Raw genomic sequence first — 19,641 nt, 5'->3', positions numbered from 1 at the left:
CTCTGGTTTCTCCTCTGGCAGTGAAGAGGAGTCCTGCAGCGGCAGATCCTTTTCCAGTCACAGGGGGATGAGGTCAGTCTCCCACAAACGGCCAGCGAGGCAGATAGACGCCACAAGCTTTCCTTGGTTGCCTATTAGTCTTTCATGGAATTTATATTTTTTAAAGAAGTTTGTGTTTTGTTTTGTTTTTTTAAGATTTATTTGAGGGCTGGCGCTGCGGCTCACTGGGCTAATCCTCCGTCTTGCGGCGCTGGCACACCGGGTTCTAGTCCCGGTCGGGGCACCGGATTCTGTCCCGGTTGCCCCTCTTCCAGTCCAGCTCTCTGCTGTGGCCCGGGAGTGCAGTGGAGGATGGCCCAAGTGCTTGGGCCCTGCACCCCATGGGAGACCAGGAGAAGTACCTGGCTCCTGCCATCGGATCAGCGCGGTGTGCCGGCCGCAGCGCTCCAGCCGCGGCGGCTATTGGAGGGTGAACCAATGGCAAAAGGAAGACCTTTCTCTCTCTCTCTCTCTCTCTCTCTCTCTCTCACTGTCCACTCTGCCTGTAAAAAAAAAAATTATTTGAGAGTATTTGAGAGGCAGAAAGAGAGAGAGAGAGAGAGAGTCTTTCATCTGCTGGTTCACTCCCCAAATGACCACAATGGCCACAAGTGAGTTGATCCAAAGCCAAGAGCCAGAAACTTCTTCCAGGTCTCCTATATGGGTGCAGGGGCCCAAGTGTAAGGCCGCCACAAAACACAATCAAACACTGGAGTAAGGGACAGGGTTTAATGGGGGGGAACCTGACAGACTGAAGGGAAGGGTGTTAGGAAACTGGTACAGTTGTAGCCAGGTGGCCGCATGGCCCAGCTACCTGAGCCAGGCTCCACCCCCTTCCTAATGGGATTCGCTGCTCCAGCTTCCCTGCCCACCCTCAGGCAAAGTTTTAAAAGGGCCTGTTCCTGCACACGTGCTCTCTTGGCTCTTCTCTTGGTCCTTCTCTCCTGCGCTCTCTTGGCCTCTCTTGGCTTCTCTCCTCCTCTCATCTCTCTTCTCCCTCCTCTCTGTCTCTCTCTCTTATAGTCTCCTTCTTTTTTCCTTCGCTGCCCCTTCACTCCGGTCCATAGGGTGTTCCCCAATAAACCCTTTCCGTTCGGTGTGTTTTGCGACAGCTAACATTAATATATAACAAAGGAGTGAAGAAGGAGAAAAAGGAGAGCGTAAGAGAGAGATCAAGAGACAGAGAGATCAAAAGAGAAAGAGAGAGCCACGTGTTCAGGAACAGGTCCTTTTAAAACTGCCAGGGGTCCAGCGGGGAAGTAGGAGTAGCGAATCCCATTAGGTTGGGGGTGGGGCTAACACCGGTGGTAGGGCCATGTGGCCACCTGGCTTCCAGCAATGGCGGCGGGAGCTAGAGCCTAGAATGCTGCCAGGGTGTAGATCCCGCCATAGATAAAACTGTGCCATTTTACTAACACCAAGGACTTGGCCCATCTTTTACTGCTTTCCCAGGCCATAGCAGAGAGCTGGATCAGAAGTGGAACAGCTGGGACTTGAATTGGCTCCCATATGGGATGCCGTCACTACAGGTAGTGGCTTTACCTGTTACACCACAGCGCCAGCCCCTCATGGGTTTTAAGGACACCATTTTTTTTTTAGTCTTTTTCTTTATGGGGCTATAATTTACATGCATAAAACACACAGGTCTTAGGGCTACTGTTCAGGGACAAGGACAAAGATTTGTGTAACTCACACTTCTTTTTTTCTTTTTATTTATTTTAAAGGCAGAATGAAAGAGACAAGAGAGATCTTCCATCTGCTGGTTCACTCCCAAATGGCCACAATGACCAGGCTGAGGCCAGGAGCCTGGAACTCCAACTGGGTCTCCCACGTGGGTGGCAGGGGCCCAAGATTTTGAGCCATTGTCTGCAGCCTTCCCAGGAGCATTAGCAGGGATTTGGATGGGAAACGGAGCAGCCAGAACTCAAACCAGCACTGGGATACAGGATGCCAGTGTCACAGGCAACAGCTTAACCCCTGGTGTTACAACACCAGCCTCTCACACTTCTGTTAAAATACAGAGCATTCCCACTGCCCCCCAAAGTCTCCTCATGCCCTTTCCTAGTCAGTTTCAGTCTGAGCTCTATCACCATAGATTAGCTTTGTCAGGTCTAGAATTTCATGTGGATGGCATCATGCGGAATATACTTACTCACTCCTCTCTGGCTTTTACTATTAGTGCAATGTTCTTGAGATTCACACACATTGCTGCATAAAGCCCCATTCTGGTTTTTTTTTTTTTTTTTTTTTTTGACAGGCAGAGTGGACAGTGAGAGAGAGACAGAGAGAGAAAGGTCTTCCTTTGCCGTTGGTTCACCCTCCAATGGCCGCCGCTGCAGCCGGCGCACCGCGCTGATCCTGGCAGGAGCCAGGAGCCAGGTGCTTTTCCTGGTCTCCCATGGGGTGCAGGGCCCAAGCACCTGGGCCATCCTCCACTGCACTCCCTGGCCATAGCAGAGAGCTGGCCTGGAAGAGGGGCAACCGGGACAGAATCCGGCGCCCTGACCGGGACTAGAACCCGGTGTGCCGGCGCCGCAAGGTGGAGGATTAGCCTATTTTTTTTTTTTTTTTTTTTTTTTGACAGGCAGAGTGGACAGTGAGAGAGACAGAGAGAGAAAGGTCTTCCTTTTGCCGCTGGTTCACCCTCCAATGGCCGCCGCTGCAGCCGGCGCACCGCGCTGATCCTGGCAGGAGCCAGGAGCCAGGTGCTTTTTCCTGGTCTCCCATGGGGTGCAGGGCCCAAGCACCTGGGCCATCCTCCACTGCACTCCCTGGCCATAGCAGAGAGCTGGCCTGGAAGAGGGGCAACCGGGACAGAATCCGGCGCCCCAACCGGGACTAGAACCCGGTGTGCCGGCGCCGCAAGGTGGAGGATTAGCCTATTGAGCCACGGCGCCGGCTAGGATTAGCCTATTGAGCCACGGCGCCGGCCCCCCATTCTGTTTTGAAGACGCCTTTGATAGAAAACTCATATTTTATTGAGTCTCTCTGTGTGGGGTCTGGTCCTAGGCCCTGTGCTGGACATCCAGGAAATATTATGCGGTGACTTCCTTCTGTTTCAACTTAGCTGAATCGAAACATTTCTCAGATCTCCCCCCACTGAGCATTCTCAGTTAGTTTGCACAGTATTTGTAAGACCAAGGTGAAGCAGCGGCTGTAGGTAAGGTGTAGACAGCAGGCACTGAGGCATCTCACAACCACTGTTACTGGATGTTAGCTAGTTCACAGGCATGTGCCAACACCCAGCCACAACTCCTCCAGCTCCTGCCAGAACTCCCTTAGCTTCTGCAAGGTCTGGATCAAGTATGTGCCGCTCCAGGCTGAAAGATGCAGCGTCCCCTGCAGGGCGCCCATAATTCCAAGAGTGCAAGCCGTGCGATTCAAGGCTGGCTTTAGTTAGTTCTCCTGGGTCCTCCTTGTCCTCAAGAGCTCTTGTGTGACCTCATTCTCATGCAAGTCCAGCTGTGTTTCCCCACTGTCTGGGGGGTGACCCACGGGACTTCACGCTAAACCCTAGATAGTCTGTCTTCCATTAGATACCACAATTGTGTGATTCAATATGAGCCCTGCTTCCTCTAATCAAATCCTGACTGATTCAGGAGGGACTACAACATCCTTGGGGCCGGCGCTGTGGCGTAGCAGGTAAAGCAACGGCCTACAGTGCTGGCATCCTATATGGGCGCTGCTTTGAGTCCCGGCTGGTCCACTTCTGATCTTCTCTGCTTTGGCCTAGGAAAGCAGTAGAAGATGGCTCAAGTCCTTGGGCCCCTGTACCCGCATGGGAAACCTGGAAGAAGCTCCCAGCTCCTGGCTTCGGATCAGTGCAGCTCTGGCTGTTGTGGTCAATTGGGGAGTGAACCAGCAGATGGAAGACCTCTCTATCTCTCTCTGCCTCTCCTTCTCTCTGTGTAACTCTATCAAATAAATAAATAATTAAAAAAAGTTAACATCCATAGGGATAATGCATCCAGCATCCAGGCTGTCCTCTTAGCTCCTGAGATTGAAAGCCAGTGGTGATTTGCTGCTGTGCACTTCAGCAATGCCTGCTCCTGGAACGGCCCCATCTCCATTTCTCCCCACACAGATTCTTGTTCTCATTCCCTTTCTCTCCCTTCACCTGTTCTCCAACCCCATCTAGACTGCTCATCCTTGACTTCTCCTTTTTTCTTGTTTAAGATTTGTTTATAAGAAAATAGAATTAGATATATAGTGAGAGGGAGAGACATACACCGAGAGAAAGGTCTTCCATCTACTGGTTCACTCCCCCAAATGGCCGCCAACAGCTGAAGCTGGGCCAGGTGGAAGCCAGGAACTTCCTCCAGGTCTCCCACATGAATGGCAGGGGCCCAAGTATTTGGGCTATCCTCCATTGCCTTCCCAGGTGCATTAGCAGGGAGTTGGATAGGAAGTGGAGCAGCTGAGACTCAAACAGGTACTCTGATGTGCCACGGTGGCATTGTAGGCAGCAGCTTAGCTCCCTGTAACACAACGCTGGCCCCAGACTTTTTTATTCAGCCCGTCAGCCTCTGGCTTCCCTTTCCCGTCCTCCAGTCTATAGAATATCACCTTATCACCTCATCCACTTTCTTGCCAGCCACTTCAGTGCTGTTAGGAAAAAAATCATTGAAAACTTGGGAACAGGCAAGAGAATGACTACATGTCCTTGCCACGCCATTTAGCATGCTTAACAGGTGCACCTCAGGATGATTTGGTTATCTGGAAGAAAGAATGCTTTTCTTTTTTTTTTTAATTTAATTTTATTTTTTTTGACAGGCAGAGTGGACAGTGAGAGAGAGAGACAGAGAGAAAGGTCTTCCTTTGCCGTTGGTTCACCCTCCAATGGCCGCCGCGGCCGGCGCCCTGCGGCCAGCTCACCGCGCTGATCTGATGGCAGGAGCCAGGTACTTCTCCTGGTCTCCCATGGGGTGCAGGGCCCAAGTGCTTGGGCCATCCTCCACTGCACTCCCTGGCCACAGCAGAGAGCTGGCCTGGAAGAGGGGCAACTGGGACAGAATCCGGCGCCCCGACCGGGACTAGAACCCGGTGTGCCGGCGCCGCAAGGCGGAGGATTAGCCTATTGAGCCGCAGCGCTGACCTGGAAGAAAAAATGCAAGTTTGACTTTGCTCTTTCCTACTGATTAGAGCCCAGATGCTGGAAAGTTACATGTTAATTTGCAGACTTTTATGCAACAGAGATACAAATGATTTCTTTCTTGTGATAAAGATAACTCTGGTTTTATTACTGTACAGGGCATTGACCACTTGTGTATCTTACTTACTTGGCAAACATATTCCAGCATTCTGAATACCCAGTTTCTTAGAAACAGTTTTACCATTTTACTGGCTCAGTTATTAATTGGTGAATTGAATAAAATCTTTGACATGTTCATTATTTATATCAGAATAACCTTTAAATTAATTTTATTTATTTATTTGAAAGGCAGAGAGACACTGAGAGATCTTCCAACTGTTGGTTCACTCCCCCAAATTCCCACAACATCCAAGTCTAGGACAAGCCAAAGCCAGGAGCTGGGAATTCCACCTGGATATCCCAGGTGAGTGGCAGGGGCCCAAATACTTGAGCCATCATCTGCTGCCTCCCAAGGTACACATTACAGGAAGGTGGATTGTAAGAGGAGCTGGAACTGAGCCAGGAACTCTGATATGAGACACTGGTGTCCCAAGTGGCAACTTAACACTATGCCAAGTGCTCATCCCAGAATCCATTTTTATTTATCTTTTTATTTTTTTAAGATTATGTTTATTCATTTAAAAGGCAGAGTGACAGATAAAGAGAGGGAGAGACAGAGAGAGAGATTGAGACCTTCCATCCACTGGTTCATTCCCCAAATGACTACAATGGCTAAGGCTAGGCCAGGCCAAAACCGGAAGTGTGAAACTCTATCCAGATCTCCCACGTGCATGGCAGGGGCACAAATGCCCTGTGTCTCATGACTTTTTTTTTTCTTTTTATTTCTTTCCTTTTCTGTTATTTTTTAAAAGTGTTATTTAAGTTATACAAGTTTCATATATGTCATATATACAGATTTAGGAATATAGGGACACTTCTCCCCTCTCCCCCCTTATTTTTATTTTTATACAGTAATAGTTGTGATGCTATTTGTCAACTGGATACAAATATATATATATATACACACACACACATACATACACATAAAAGCTAAAAAGTAAAAAATAAAGATTTACTTACTTATTTGAAAGGCAGAGTAACAGAGAAGGAGAAACAGAGATCTTCTATCTGCTGGGTCACTGTCTAAATGGCTGAGACAGTAGGGGGTAGGCCAGGCTGAAAACAGAGCCAGGAACTTTGTCCGGGTCTCCCGTCTCCCGTGTGGGTGGCAGGGATCCAAGCACTTGGGCCATCTTCCGCTGCTTTTCCAGGCTTATTAACAAGGAGCTGGATAGGAAGTGGAGCAGCCAGAACTTGAAGTAGCGCTCATATGGGATGCTGGCGCTGCGGGAGCGGCTTAACCTGCTGAGCCACAGCTCCAGCCCCAGAAGTTTCTTTTGACTGTTCCTTCTTTTTTGAAAACATCCCCTCCCTGGTTTCCTTAACCTCACTCTCTGGCGCTATTTCCACTCTGTCTCCATACAATATCCGTTAGGGCTCTAGTTCTTCTACCTGTCCCTCAGAGAGTGTGTTCCGGGAATCCAGTGTCGGTTTTTCTTCTCTTCCCAGGTGATGAATTCTCATACACTTTAAATTTCTGACCTTAGATGCTGATGACTCTGGAATCTTTCGCATCTCGATCTTACACACTTCCTTTTGTTCCAGCAATGTGCTTTGAACAACGTGCTAAGCCTCTGTACTGGACATTCCACAAGCACTGCAGGCTGCATCCATAACTCCACCACCCAGCCTGCTCCCTCCTCACTTCCTGTCTCCAGAAAGGGTGCCACCATTTACCCTGCTAGCAGATCTAGAGAACCAGGGCCATCCTAAATGCTCTCTTCCCATCTCCTGCACCCCATCCACTCTATCCCCCAAACATCTCTTGGGCCCATCCTCTGCCATTGTCTTAGCCCTGGTCCTCACTGGCTTTCTCCTTTCGTGCAGTCTCCTAGCCTCTGTCCTCTGCCCTCTGCAAGCCACTGCCTATGTCCCTATGAAGGGGACTTTTCCATGTACCTGACCGCACCGCTCCCTGGATTAATCATTGCAGCAACATCAAAAGTCCTTCTCACGTGGCCTTTCCTCTAGGTTTTATCTCCCGTCACACCCTTCAGTGCAGCCTAAAGGGCATCCATAGGGCTGTATAACCTGTCCCCTCTCCTCACTTGCGGACCTCACAAGTCCCTGTGCTTCCTCGGGACAACCAGAGCACTCCCTTGCCTGCACTGCGTTCTCTTCTTCTCTGGGCTCTCCTAGCACGCTGACGTTTTTGTATCAGGCTGTTTATTTTCTGACGTAGTCATCTCTACCTGTCTGAGTCCTGGACTATGGACTCCTTAAACTGAGTGACCCCATCAGGGTGTGCTTGGGCCTAGTAGGTTAGCCTCTGTCTGCAGCGCCAGCATCCCATATGGGTGCCAGTTCAAGTCCTGGCTGCTCTACTTTGTTCGTTTGTTTGTTTGTTTTTAAGATTTATTTATTTATTTGAAAGGCAGAGTCACAGAGAGGCCGAGGGAGAGAGAGGTCTGCCATCCACTGGTTCACTCCCCAGAGGGCTGTAATGGCTGGCTGTTCCACTTCTAATCCAGCTCCCTGCTAATGTGCCTGGGAGCGCAGCGGAGGATGGCCCAAGCACTTGGGCCCCTGCACCCAGTTGAGAGACCTGGAAGAAGCTCTGGCTCCTGGCTTTGGATGGCTCAGCTCCTGCCTTTGTGGACAGTTGGGGAGTGAACTAGAAGATGGAAGATATCTCTGCCTGTAACTCTGTCTCTCAAATAAATAAATAAATCTTAAAAAAAAAAAAAAAAGACAAAACCAAAAGCAAAATTGAGTAGCCTGTCTTACCAGTTTTGAGATGCCCAGTGCTGAGCTCTGTGTCTACTCTAGGAAACATTAATTGGAAAGATAATGATTAAGTGAAAAGAGAGCCTCTTTGGTCAAGAAATTTACTATTAGATAAATAAAAATAATCAATTAAAGAGGAAAAGGAATGTAAATCTATGTATGAACGAATGCAAATTAATAAAATACCATTAGATTAAGACCAGAACTTACCTTCTATGCCACAACACTGGCCCTGAGATCATACTTTAAATTAATGCATTTAAAAATAATCCATTTTTTCTCTATCATTGAATGAGTTGTCCTACCCTTCCCTCCCTTGCTCCTTCTTTCTTTCTTTCTTTCTTTCTTTCTTTCTTTCTTTCTTTCTTTCTTTCTTTCTAGATTTATTTATATATTTGAGAGGCAGAGTTACAGAGAGGCAGAGGCAGAGAGAGAGAGATCTTTCACCCATTGGTTCACTCCCCAGATGACCACAACGGCTGAAACTGCACCAATCCAAAGCCAGGAGCCAGGAGCTTCTTCTGGGTCTCTCATGCGGGTGTAGGAGCCCAAGGACTTGGACCATCTTCTACTGCTTTGTCAGGCCATAGCATAACTGGATCAGAAGTGGAACAGCCGGGTCTTAAATCGGTGCCCATATGGGATGCTGGCACTGCAGGTGGCAGCTTTACCTGCTATGCGACAGCGCTGGCCCCTCGTCTCTTTTTCAATAGAATGAAGGTTCCTACAAAAACCAGCACCCAATTACAAGCCACCTTTATAATCCACAGCAACTTACTAAGTGCCTGAATTCACCTGATAGACAAATAAACTTTTTTCAAAGTTTTGACTGCTGCGAAATAAACTTTAGGGTGAAGAAGAGGATTAAATGAGTTATAACTGTATGCTAGCTATTGTTTCAAAAATTACTGGAAAGTCATAGTTTAATGTGCAAATTATTACAAGTTGTCAAAACAGACCTGTCTAGGGGCCGGTGCCATGGCTCACTTGGTTAATCCTCCGCCTGCAGTGCCACATCCTATATGGGCACCCGGTTCTAGTCCTGGTTGCTCCTCTTCCAGTCCAGCTCTCTGCTATGGCCCGGGAGGGCAGTGGGGGATGGTCCAGGTGCTTGGGCCCCTGCACTCATGTGGGAAACCAGGAAGAGGCCCCTGGCTCCTAGCTTCAGATAGGTGCAGCGCCAGCAGCAGCGGCCATCTGGGGAGTGAACCAGCAGAAGGAAGACCTTTCTCTCTGTCTCTCTGTCTCTCTCTGTCTCTCTCTCACTGTCTATAACTCTACCTGTCAAAAAAAAAAAAAAAAAAAAAAGACCTGTCTGAAAATTAAAATATGATAATGAGGTGGGTATTATGTTACAGTGAGTTAAGCTGTTGCTTTGAACACCTGAATCCCTTGTTGAATTGCCTGGTTTTAGATCCAGCTGCTCCGCTTTTGATCCAGCTTCCTGTTAATGTGCCTGGGAGCAGATGATTGCTCAAGTGCATGGGTGGGAGACCCAGAAGGAGCTCCGAGCTTCTGGCCTCTGCCTGGCCCAGCCCTGGTACTTGGGGAGGAACCAGTGGATGAGAGATTCCTCTATCTCTCTGTCACTCTGGCTTTCAAATCAATCAATACATCTTAAATGTATATAAAAATAATAATGATGATGCTTAATTATTAGCCAAAGTTAGCTGAAATAGTCACTCATTGGTCTGGCATGAATGCCTTCAAACAATTTTTTCGTGTTCAGGAAGAAATCAATATCCGGACTGAACTTTGGGGACCTGAAATAAAAGAGATGAATTTTACCTCAAAGCCTATTCTGGAAATTAGTGTGTGGACTTCCTTTTTTTTTTTTTTAAATATTTATTTATTTATTTGAAAACCAGAGTTACAAAGAGGTCTTCCATCTGATGGTTCAGCCCCCCAATTGGCCACAATGACCGGAGCTGCACCGATCCGAAGCCAGGAGCCAGGAGCTTCTTCCAGGTCTTCCACGCGGGTGCAGGGGTCCAAGGACTTGGGCCATCCTCCACTGCTTTCCCAGGCCTTAGTAGAGAGCTGGATTGGAAAAGGAGCAGCCGGAACTCAACCCAGCACCTATATGGGATGCCAGAGCTTCAGGCCAGGGCATTAACCTGCTGCACCACAGTGCCGGCCTCTGTGGACTTCCATAAAGTGGGTTTCATGATAGGTTTGGGTATCATGATGACTTTCTTCTGAAAAGCTTGGTATTATGCCCTGGCATTATGCCTGTATTTATATCGCTTTCAACTTAACAAGTGTGTCTGATCTCTTCTATTCTACAGGCTTATAAAGAACAAGGCCCATATCTTTTACTTCCTGGATGCCATTAGCACATAGGACAGGGTAAGTAATTTAAGTGCTTAGTAAATAGGTTACAAATTAATCCCATGGCAGTCCTCTACTTTGGCAGAGTGATCAGAAATGTCCTCTTGCTGTCCTAAATGTGTCCCTTGGGTGGGGTAGGGGGGTGGCATTTAGCCTAGTGGTTAACACACCCACACCCCACATCTCACATTCCACATCCCACATCAGAGAACATGGCTTTGATACCCAGCTCCAGTTCCTGATTCCAGATCCCTGTCAGTGCAGATCCTGAGAGGCAGCAATGATTGTTCAAGCAGGTAGGTTCCTGCCACCTGTATGGGAGACCTGGATTGCATTCCTGGATCCTGATTTTTGCCCAGCCTAGTTCTGGCCACTACAGGCATTTGGGAAGTGAATCAGTGGATGAGAGATTTCTCTGTCTTTCTCTTTCTGTCACTCAAATAAATAAAAATTTTTAAAAATATGAAGCATCAGGGATGGTGCTGTGGCATAGGTAAAGCCATCGCCTGCAGTGCTGGCATCCCACATGGGTGCCGGTTTGAGACATGGCTGTTCCACTTCCGATCCAGCTCTCTGCTAACGGCCTGTGAAAGCAGTGGAAGATGGCCCAAGTCCTTGGGCCCCTGCACCCACATGGGAGACCCAGATGGAGTTCCAGGCTCCCGACTTCAACGCCCAGCCCTGGCTGTGCAGTCATTTGGGGAACCAGTGGATGGAAAATCGATCTCTCCCCCCCTCCCCTCTCTCTCTCTAAATCTGCCTTTCAAATAAATACATAAAATCTTGAAGAAAAAAAAAAAGAATCCCTTGGGAAAGGGTTGAAATGGTGGTATGGCCCTTGACCTACAACCAATAACGCTTCTGAATTCTGTGTGATCTCCATACAAACACACCCATGCCTATGTATTACCTGGAAAGGTCCCACATACATGCTTCCAGCATGTTTTCTAGAGCCCGAATGCTAGGTTGATGGGTGGATTTAGAGGTTAGCAGTGTCCCCAAGAGAGGGAGAAAGCGGCTACCACCAGGCAGGATTCTCTGCCCTCTAGCATCCAGCAGGAAGCAGACACCCCACTTACCTAGGGTTATCAGGGTGTGGCTAGTTTATTACTTTCATTCAAATAGTTTTTACAAGGTAGTAAGCAAAGTCCACAACATTTTATAGCCACTGAGAAAGTCCAACACCCATGTTAAAGAACGAAACTTCCTGTAAAGATGAACACCAAACTACAGGCTCCTTTAGGAGTTAATCAGAAGTTGGAAAGATAAGAATAAATAATTTTTTAAAAGATTTACTTATTTTACTTGACAGTCAGAGTTACCGAGAAGCCGAGACAGAGACAGAGAGAGAGAGAGAGAGAGAAAGAGATCTTCTATCCACTGGTTTACTCCCCCAGATGGCCACAAAGACTGGAGCTGGGCTGATCCAAAGCCAGGAGCCAGGAGCTTCTTCTGGGTCTCCCACATGGGTGCAGGGGCCAAGGACTTGGGCCATCTTCTACTGCTTTCTTAGGCCATAGCAGAGAGCTGGATTGGAAGTGAACCAGGACTTGAACCAGTGCCCATATGGGATGCTGGCACTGTAGGTGTACCCACTACACCACAGTGCCAGCCCCAGTAAGTATTAAAAAAAAAAGGTTATGATAAACCTTTGTGGGGCTGGCATTGTGGCGCAGTGAGCTAAGCTGCTGGCTGCAATGCAGGCATCCCATACCAGGGCTTCGGTTCAAGTCCCAGCTGCTCCACTTCCTTTCCTGTTCCCTATTAATGCACCTGGGAAGCAGTGCAAGATGGCCCAAGTGCTTGGGTCCCTGCCACCCACTTGGCAGGCCTGGCTTCCCTGGCTGTTGCAGCCATTTGGAGAGTGAACCAGCAGATGAAAGACTGATCTCTTTCTCTATCATTCTGCCTTTCAAATAAATAAAAACATCTTTTTAAGAAGAAAACCTTTGTTTGCAAGACTTCTCTATAGGCTCCTGGAAGTTCCCTTTGTTTTTGCAAATAGGGAACCAACAAAGGAATGACTTCCCCTCCCTGCCCACACCCCGTCCACATGCTCCCTTTCCTTCTTCTTTCACTTCCTGCTATTAATTCGCTGCAGCCATTCTTACTCTTGCTCATCCTCAGTGACTGCCGTAGGAGGGGACAGCCAGGACTCCAGGGGACACCACGCAGCTGGCACATCCTGAGTCAGCGGGCATGTGATGTGTGTTGCACACGCCCTGGCTGGCCTATGGGTTTGAGAACTCATCCTGAGCAGAAGTCCCAGCCATAGTAAGGTTGTGACGTGGAATGCATTCTTTGTCGCACATCTTGATTTTCTAGGAACATGGTAGGAGTTGGGAAAGTTCCAGACAGGAAAATAATCTAAGTGTGTATTTTTTCTTTCTTGTTTCGTTTTCCTGTGTTACAAGCAGCCAATTCATTCCTTCTTATCGGGCTGCATGAGAACCCTGGGAGACAGCTTTGTCTGCCCCTGTCTAGTTATCAGACATTCTTGGTTGCTTCAGACTAACCTTAAACAAGAATACCACCACGTCTGAAAAAAGCTCTCTGGCTTCCTCAAGGCTGTGGCACATACTGTAAATGACCCCTCATAAAGACCCACCCCTCCCTGTCCTGATAAGGCAAAGGCCAAGGTCCGTCTCTGTTTGCCACACTCCGTTTCCTTCTATCTACGCCGGAACACAATCTCTAGAACCCACTGTTTCCTCTCTCAGCTAGCTCAAAGAACTTTGTCTTATTAGTGTTGAGAGGTTAAGTTATACACAAAGTGGATGCCCAGTAAATACTTATTGATGAGCATGACTCAACTGTCCCAGTCGTCATTGAGCTAAGGGCAGTCACCCATAACCCCTAGGTTACCAGGTGTTCCCAGAAAGGGCACTTCTGCTCCTCTCTACAAAGGTTGCCCCCATCGTATTCTGCAGGGAAACAAGTCACACCATTTAGGCCGGCCGTGTCCCGTCTCCCAGACAGAGCCTCTCAGGCTGGTACCAATGTGCTTTACATTTCCACTTGCCCCAGACACTGCCAGAAGAACAAGCCTTCGAGGTCATCCAACCAGCAATGTGGGTGTTGTGTGTCCACCGCCTAATCTCCTTGAGCTTCCCTCCCCTCCTAAACTCTCCCATGGGCCTTTTGCAGCAGCAGATCTGTCACCATCCAAGGCCTCCTTGTCTTTCTTTCTCTCAAAAGTGTATTGATTTGTTTATTTGAAAGGCAGAGTTAGAGAGAGAGGGAGAGATCTTCCATCCACTGGTTCATTCTCCAAATGACTGCAATAACCAGGGCTGGGCCAGGCCGAAGCCAGGAGCTTCATCTAGTTCTCCTACATAGGCGCAGGGCCCTGAGCACTTGGGCCATCTTCTGCTGCTTTCCCAGGTGTGTTAGCAGGAAGCTGGATCAGTCAGGACTCAAATTGGAACCTATTTGAGCGGCATTGCAGCTACCGGCTTAACCTGCTATGCCATGATGCCAACCCCACCCTCTTCTTTCAATGTTTCCTCCACCTCCTTTTGAAAAATGAGCCCAGCTTTCCTGAGGACCCCACCTCCTAAGTAGTGCTCTCAGGTGGAAGCTGTTTGTACTACCCCGTCCCCCATCACAGGTCCCTCTGGGCCAAGCAAGGAACGTAACAGGTTTCCTGCTTGCCATTTGCAAACTATTTCTTCACTTTCCTCCTTCAAACCCTTCATGCTCTTGAACCCCTGCTGTCATCTCCTATCTTCCAGCTCACTTACTCCACCACTGCCACAGTCACAGGTCCTTAACTTTGGCTTGACAACCACTGCTGTCTCCCCTCCTGTCATGACTTCCAACTGTGCCTGGCACTTTCACCCCACTTTTGCAGACACCTTCGACTGCGGTCTTGTCCTTCGCTCCTCTATCATATTGACCCAGACTATCCCATTCTGATTGAATGCCGTTCTTTACCTTCTGGGAGCCTGAACCCAAGCAGCTGGCTGCTGCGGGAGAAAATCACAGTGTTGTCAAACAATTTCTCCTTGAATTCTTGATGCTAAAGTGACATTGATTCATGGTTCTTTGCTTCTCTTGCAATAGAAATTGACGAGAGGCCAACATGCAACCCAGACATGGCTTATTGTGGATGCCTGCTTAAACACAAGGGAGACAACTTGTAGAAAGGAGTTCCACCTGTTGTCGAGTGGTCCCCGACTAGGCTTGGTCCAGGTTCTTATCTCCACACAGAAGGAATTTGAGGAGAAGACGTAGATAGTACACAGTCAAGATATAGGTGTGGGCAAGCTTAAGAGAGAATGAACTACGATCAACAAGGTTCTGAGCCATCATTTTACACGATTTCGAGGCATAGTGGGGTGGTGTCTGGGGCAATACTTAACTGAGTATTCAAAGAGGGCAGTGCTTGGGTAGGGCTTGCGTGCCACCCATTTCTGTGCCCTGTTTTGGAAATATTGAAGGTGTCGGGGCACAGGGTGCATGATGGGAGTAGACATGCTGGCCCTGGTTATTTCATTATAATGATATAATAATGAACGACGCAGGGACACAATCTGCAGCCATGTTGCATATTTTTAGCCGGTGCTGGTTCTAAGCAGTAACACCCTGGCAGCTGAGGTCTTCCAGAAGGGAATGGGGCTCGGGTGGAGCCCAAAGAGCTGCAGCACACCTGGGTGGCCGTGCAGGTGCTAGCATACCTCAGCTCCTTTTGGCTAGCTATCTCCCTATTCACACCAGACCAGCTGGCTCAATGAAAAGAGCTGGAGTTCTTACCTGGGTGGGAGATGTGGTGACACCCCCTCAGCACAGAGCACTTCAGTCTGCATCTGGCCTGGAGTTCTGCACAGCCACTGGTGCTTTTACTGCACGCAATATGCTCAAAATGGCAGTGGTGCTCGTGGCCACTGCCCCAGGAAGGTCACATTAGGCTGCTCAGTTCTTACGTACAGGCAATGGGGGGTATCTTTGGGGGCTGGCATGATAAGGTAGTAGGTTAAGCTTCCGCCTGCAGCACCACCATCCCATACGGGCACCAGTTTAAGTCCTGACTGCTGCACTTCCAATCCAGTTCCCTGCTAATGGCCTAGGAAAGCAGTAGAATGCTTGGGCCCCTGTATCCTAGCAGGAGATCCAGAGGAAGCTCCTGGCTCCTGGTTTCAGATTGGCCCAGCTCCAGCCACTGCAGCCATTTGGGGAGTGAACCAGAGGATGGAAGATCTTTCTCTCTCTCTCTCTAACTGCTTCTCAAATAAATAAATAACTCTTAAAAAAAAAAAACAGGGGGTGTTTTGTGGTTAAGGTATGGACATTTTCTGCACTCAATTCATTTGGAGCTCGCTGATGTGACCTGTGGTCCCACACATGCAGTTCAGTAAGGGTTTGATTTTATGAGTCCCGCTACTAATCTGTCTTGCAACCTCAAATGAGTACTTCACACTGTTTGACAATGCTATCAATTTCCCCAAGAAAGATGCCAGCTTTGTGGTGCCATGTTTAAGCCATGTTGTGATACTAACTTCCCATATAGAGTGTCAGTTAGACAACTTGTTGCTCAATTTCAATCCAGTTTCCTCCTGATGGGCCTGGGAAAGGCAGTGGAAGATGGTCAAAATATTTGGACCCTTGCCACCTATGTGGGAGACCTGGATGGAATTCCTGGTTCCTGGCTTTGGCCTGGCTCAAACTGGGCTGTTGTGGCCATTTGGGAGTGAAATAGTGGGTAGAAGATGTCTCTCTCTGTTTCTCCAACTGCCTTTCAAATAAATAAATGATCTCTCTCTCTCTCTCTCTCTCTCTCTCTCTCTCTCGTTTCCCAGGGCTACCTGCAACACCAGCAACCATATGGGCACCAGTTAAAGTCCCAGCAGCTCTAGCTTGGTGCCTGGGAAAGCAGCAGAAGATGGCCCAAGTGCTTGGGCTTCTGCCACCCACATGGAAGGCCTGGAAGAAGCTCCTGAATTCAGACCAACCCAGCTCCAGCAATTATAGCCTTTTGGGGAGTGAACCAGTGGATGGAAGATCTCTCCATCTCTCTGTTTCTCTCTCTCTCTCTGTAACTCTGCCTTTTTTTTTTTTTTTTTTTTTTTTTTTTTTTTTTTTTTACAGGCAGAGTGGACAGTGAGAGAGAGAGACAGAGAGAAAGGTCTTCCTTTGCCATTGGTTCACCCTCCAATGGCCGCCGTGGCCGGAGCACCACGCTGATCCGAAGGCAGGAGCCAGGTACATATCCTGGTCTCCCATGGGGTGCAGGCACAAGCACTTGGGCCATCCTCCACTGCACTCCCTGGCCACAGCAGAGGGCTGGCCTGGAAGAGGGGCAACCGGGACAGAATCCGGCACCCCGACCGGGACTAGAACCCAGTTTGCCGGTGCCGCAAGGCGGAGGATTAGCCTAGTGAGCCGCGGCGCCGGCCTCTGCCTTTCAAATAAATAAATAACTCTTTTAAATAAAAGTTTCCCAAAAAGCTTACTTTGCTACTTTAAAATCTCTATTACTCATTTTTTCCTTTTTTTCTAAAAGACTTGGGGTGAATGCTTGGCACAGCAGTTCATATCTCATATTGGAATATTTGGTTTGGGTTCCAGTTCATTTGCTTCTGATCCAGTTTCCTACTAACGTACATCCTGGGAGGCAGCAAGTGATGCCTAAAGTACTTGGGTTCCTGCCACCCATGTGGGAGACCTGGATGGAGTCCAGGCTCCTGACTTCAGCCCGGCCCACCCTTGGGTATTTCGAGCATCTGGGGATTGAATTAGTAGATGCATGATCTCTCTCTCTCTCAAATAATAAATACAAAAATAAATAAAAGTGATAAAAAGCTACTAGAACTAATAATGAATTTAGCAAGGTTGGAGATAGGAAGTCAAGATAAATAAATTCTCTTTGTATATTCTTGCAATGAACAAATGGAAAATGAATTTACAATAAGCCATAAAACATTGATTAAATCTAACAAAATAATGGTAAGGCTTTTACCTTTAAAACTGTGAAACATTTTTGGGAGATCTAAGCTTTCGGCTCCTCTGGTCTCTGGTGGAGGAGCACACAGCCATAGTGCCCAGTCGGAATGGCAGGATCCTGAAGCCACACTTCCACAGGGACTGGCAGCGGCGCGTGGCCACCTGATTGAACCAGTCGGTGCACAGGATCCGCAGGTGCAAGGCTGGCAAGCCCGAGCTCGTCGCATCGCCCCGCGGGCCGCACTGGGGCCCATCGGGCGCATCATGACTGTGAGGTACCACACGAAGGGGCGCGCCGGCCGCGGCTTCAGCCTGGAGGAGGTGAGGGTGGCCGGTATCCGTAAGAAGGTGGCGCGGATCATCGGCACCTCTGTGGACCCGAGGCGGCGGGACAGGTGCGCCTGCAGGCCAACGTGCCGCGGCTGAAGGAGCTCCGCTCCAACCTCGTCCTCTGCCCCCGGAAGCCCTCGGCCCCCAAGAAGGGCGAAGGCTCTGCTGAAGAACTGAAGTTGGCCACCTAGCTGGTGGGACCAGTCGTGCCCCTCCGGAACGTCTACAAGGAGAAAGCCAGAGTCACTGCAGAGGAGGAGGAGAACTTCGAGGCTTTGGCCAGTCTCCGCATGGCCTGTGCCAATGCCTGGCTCTTTGGCATGCGGGCAGAAAGAGCCAAGGAAGCTGCAGACCAGTATGTTGAAAAGAAAAAATAAGGCCTTGCTGGGGACATACACAATAAATCCACAGTCTGCCCGGGGAAAAAAAAAGGATTTAAATAAATGGAGAGAGATCATGAACGTTAACTAGAAAAATCAATATTGTTAAAATGTCAATTTTCCCTGAATTGATCAGTGGATCCAATGTGATTTCAAATTCAAGAAGGCTTTTTTTGGTAAACATTGACAAATGATGCCAAATTTATATGGAAAAACAAAGGACCGAAACCAGCCAAAACAACTTTGAAAAAGAACTGCAAGTTTAAAGAACTTCTACTATTCGATCATTTTTTGAGATTTATTTATTAATTTTGAATGTCAGAGCTATATATTGAGAGGTCTTCCATCTGCTGATTCACTTCCCAGATGGCTGCAACAGCCAGCACTGGGCCTCCCACACAGGTGCAGGGGCCCAAGGACTCAGACCATCTTCCACTGCTTTCCCAGGCCATAGCAGAGAGCTGGATTGGAAGTGGAGCAGCCAGGACTTGAACTAGTATCCATATAGGATGCTAGCACTGCGAGTGATTTGTTAACCCACTCTGTCACAGCACTAGCCCTGACAGATGAATATTTTGAAAATATTTTCACCCAGCTTTTAGGTTATCTCTTAACTCCATTGATTGTTTTCTTTCCTGTGCAGAAGATTTTTATATTGATATAAAACTATTTGTGAATTTTTGCCTGTGTCCTTGGGGTTATATCCAAAAATTTTTGCCCAGATCAATGTCCTGAAATATTTCCCCTATATTTTCTTCTAGTAGTTTCATAGTTTTGGGTCTTACATTTAAGTCTTCTACACATTTAAAGTTGATTTTTGTACCTGGTTTTATAGATTCATTCTTCTGCATATGGACATCCAGTTTTCCTAGTACCATTCATTGGAGAAACTGCCCTTTCTTCAATGTGTGTTCTTGGTTCCTTTGTTGAAAATCAATCAGCTGAAAATGCACACATTTATTTCCGGGCTCACTATTCCGTTCCATGGATCTGTGTCTTTTTTCCTACCACTACCTTGCAGCTTTGGTTATTGTAACTTTCTAATATGTTTTGAAGTCAGGTATTGTGATAATTCCAGGTTTGTTTTTTTGCTCATGATTGCTTTGGCCACTCTGTGCCTTTTGTGGTCTTGTATGAATTTTAGGAGCATTTTTTGTACTTCTATGAAGAATGCCATTGGCATTTTGATAGGGCTTTCTAATTGGGTTCTTAGTTGATGGCCTGTAGGAGTTTGCCTAGAAAAGTTTAGTTTTGGCTTTTGGTCTTGTCATATTCCTTTCCTGCCAAATAGTATATATCAAAGTGACTACTATCAGAATTTAAGAACAAATAAGTGTAAAATTTGGGAACAACTTAAGAAATATAATTGGGTTTGAAATTTTATTAAAAAATTAAGAAACTTTTTTTTAAGATTTATTTATTTATTTGAAGGTGAAGGTTACAGAGAAGGAGAGGCAGAGGTAGAGAGAGAGAGATCATCCATCTGTTGGTTCACTCCCCAAATGGCTGCAACGACTGGAGCTGGGCTGATTCCCAAGCCAGGAGCCAGGAGCTTCCTCCCCATCTGCCATGTGAGTGCACGGGCCCAAGGACTTGGGCCATCCTCTGATGCTTTCCCATGCATATTAGCAAGAAGCTGGA

The 19,641-nt window shown here is 47.9% G+C and overlaps 1 pseudogene; it reads left to right on the top strand.

Annotated features, from left to right (window-relative positions):
* Nucleotides 1-17,164: 17,164 nt before the first annotated feature.
* On the top strand, nucleotides 17,165-17,997 carry LOC100346353 (large ribosomal subunit protein eL13 pseudogene; annotated as a pseudogene).
* The last annotated feature ends 1,644 nt before the right edge of the window (nucleotides 17,998-19,641 follow it).

Source organism: Oryctolagus cuniculus, chromosome 2 (genome assembly GCF_051225735.1).
Source record: "Oryctolagus cuniculus isolate XC-2025 breed Fujian yellow rabbit chromosome 2, ASM5122573v1, whole genome shotgun sequence".
Classification (NCBI taxonomy): domain Eukaryota; kingdom Metazoa; phylum Chordata; class Mammalia; order Lagomorpha; family Leporidae; genus Oryctolagus; species Oryctolagus cuniculus.
Note: the sequence above shows the minus strand (reverse complement) of the source record. Positions and strands in the feature narration are given on the sequence as shown.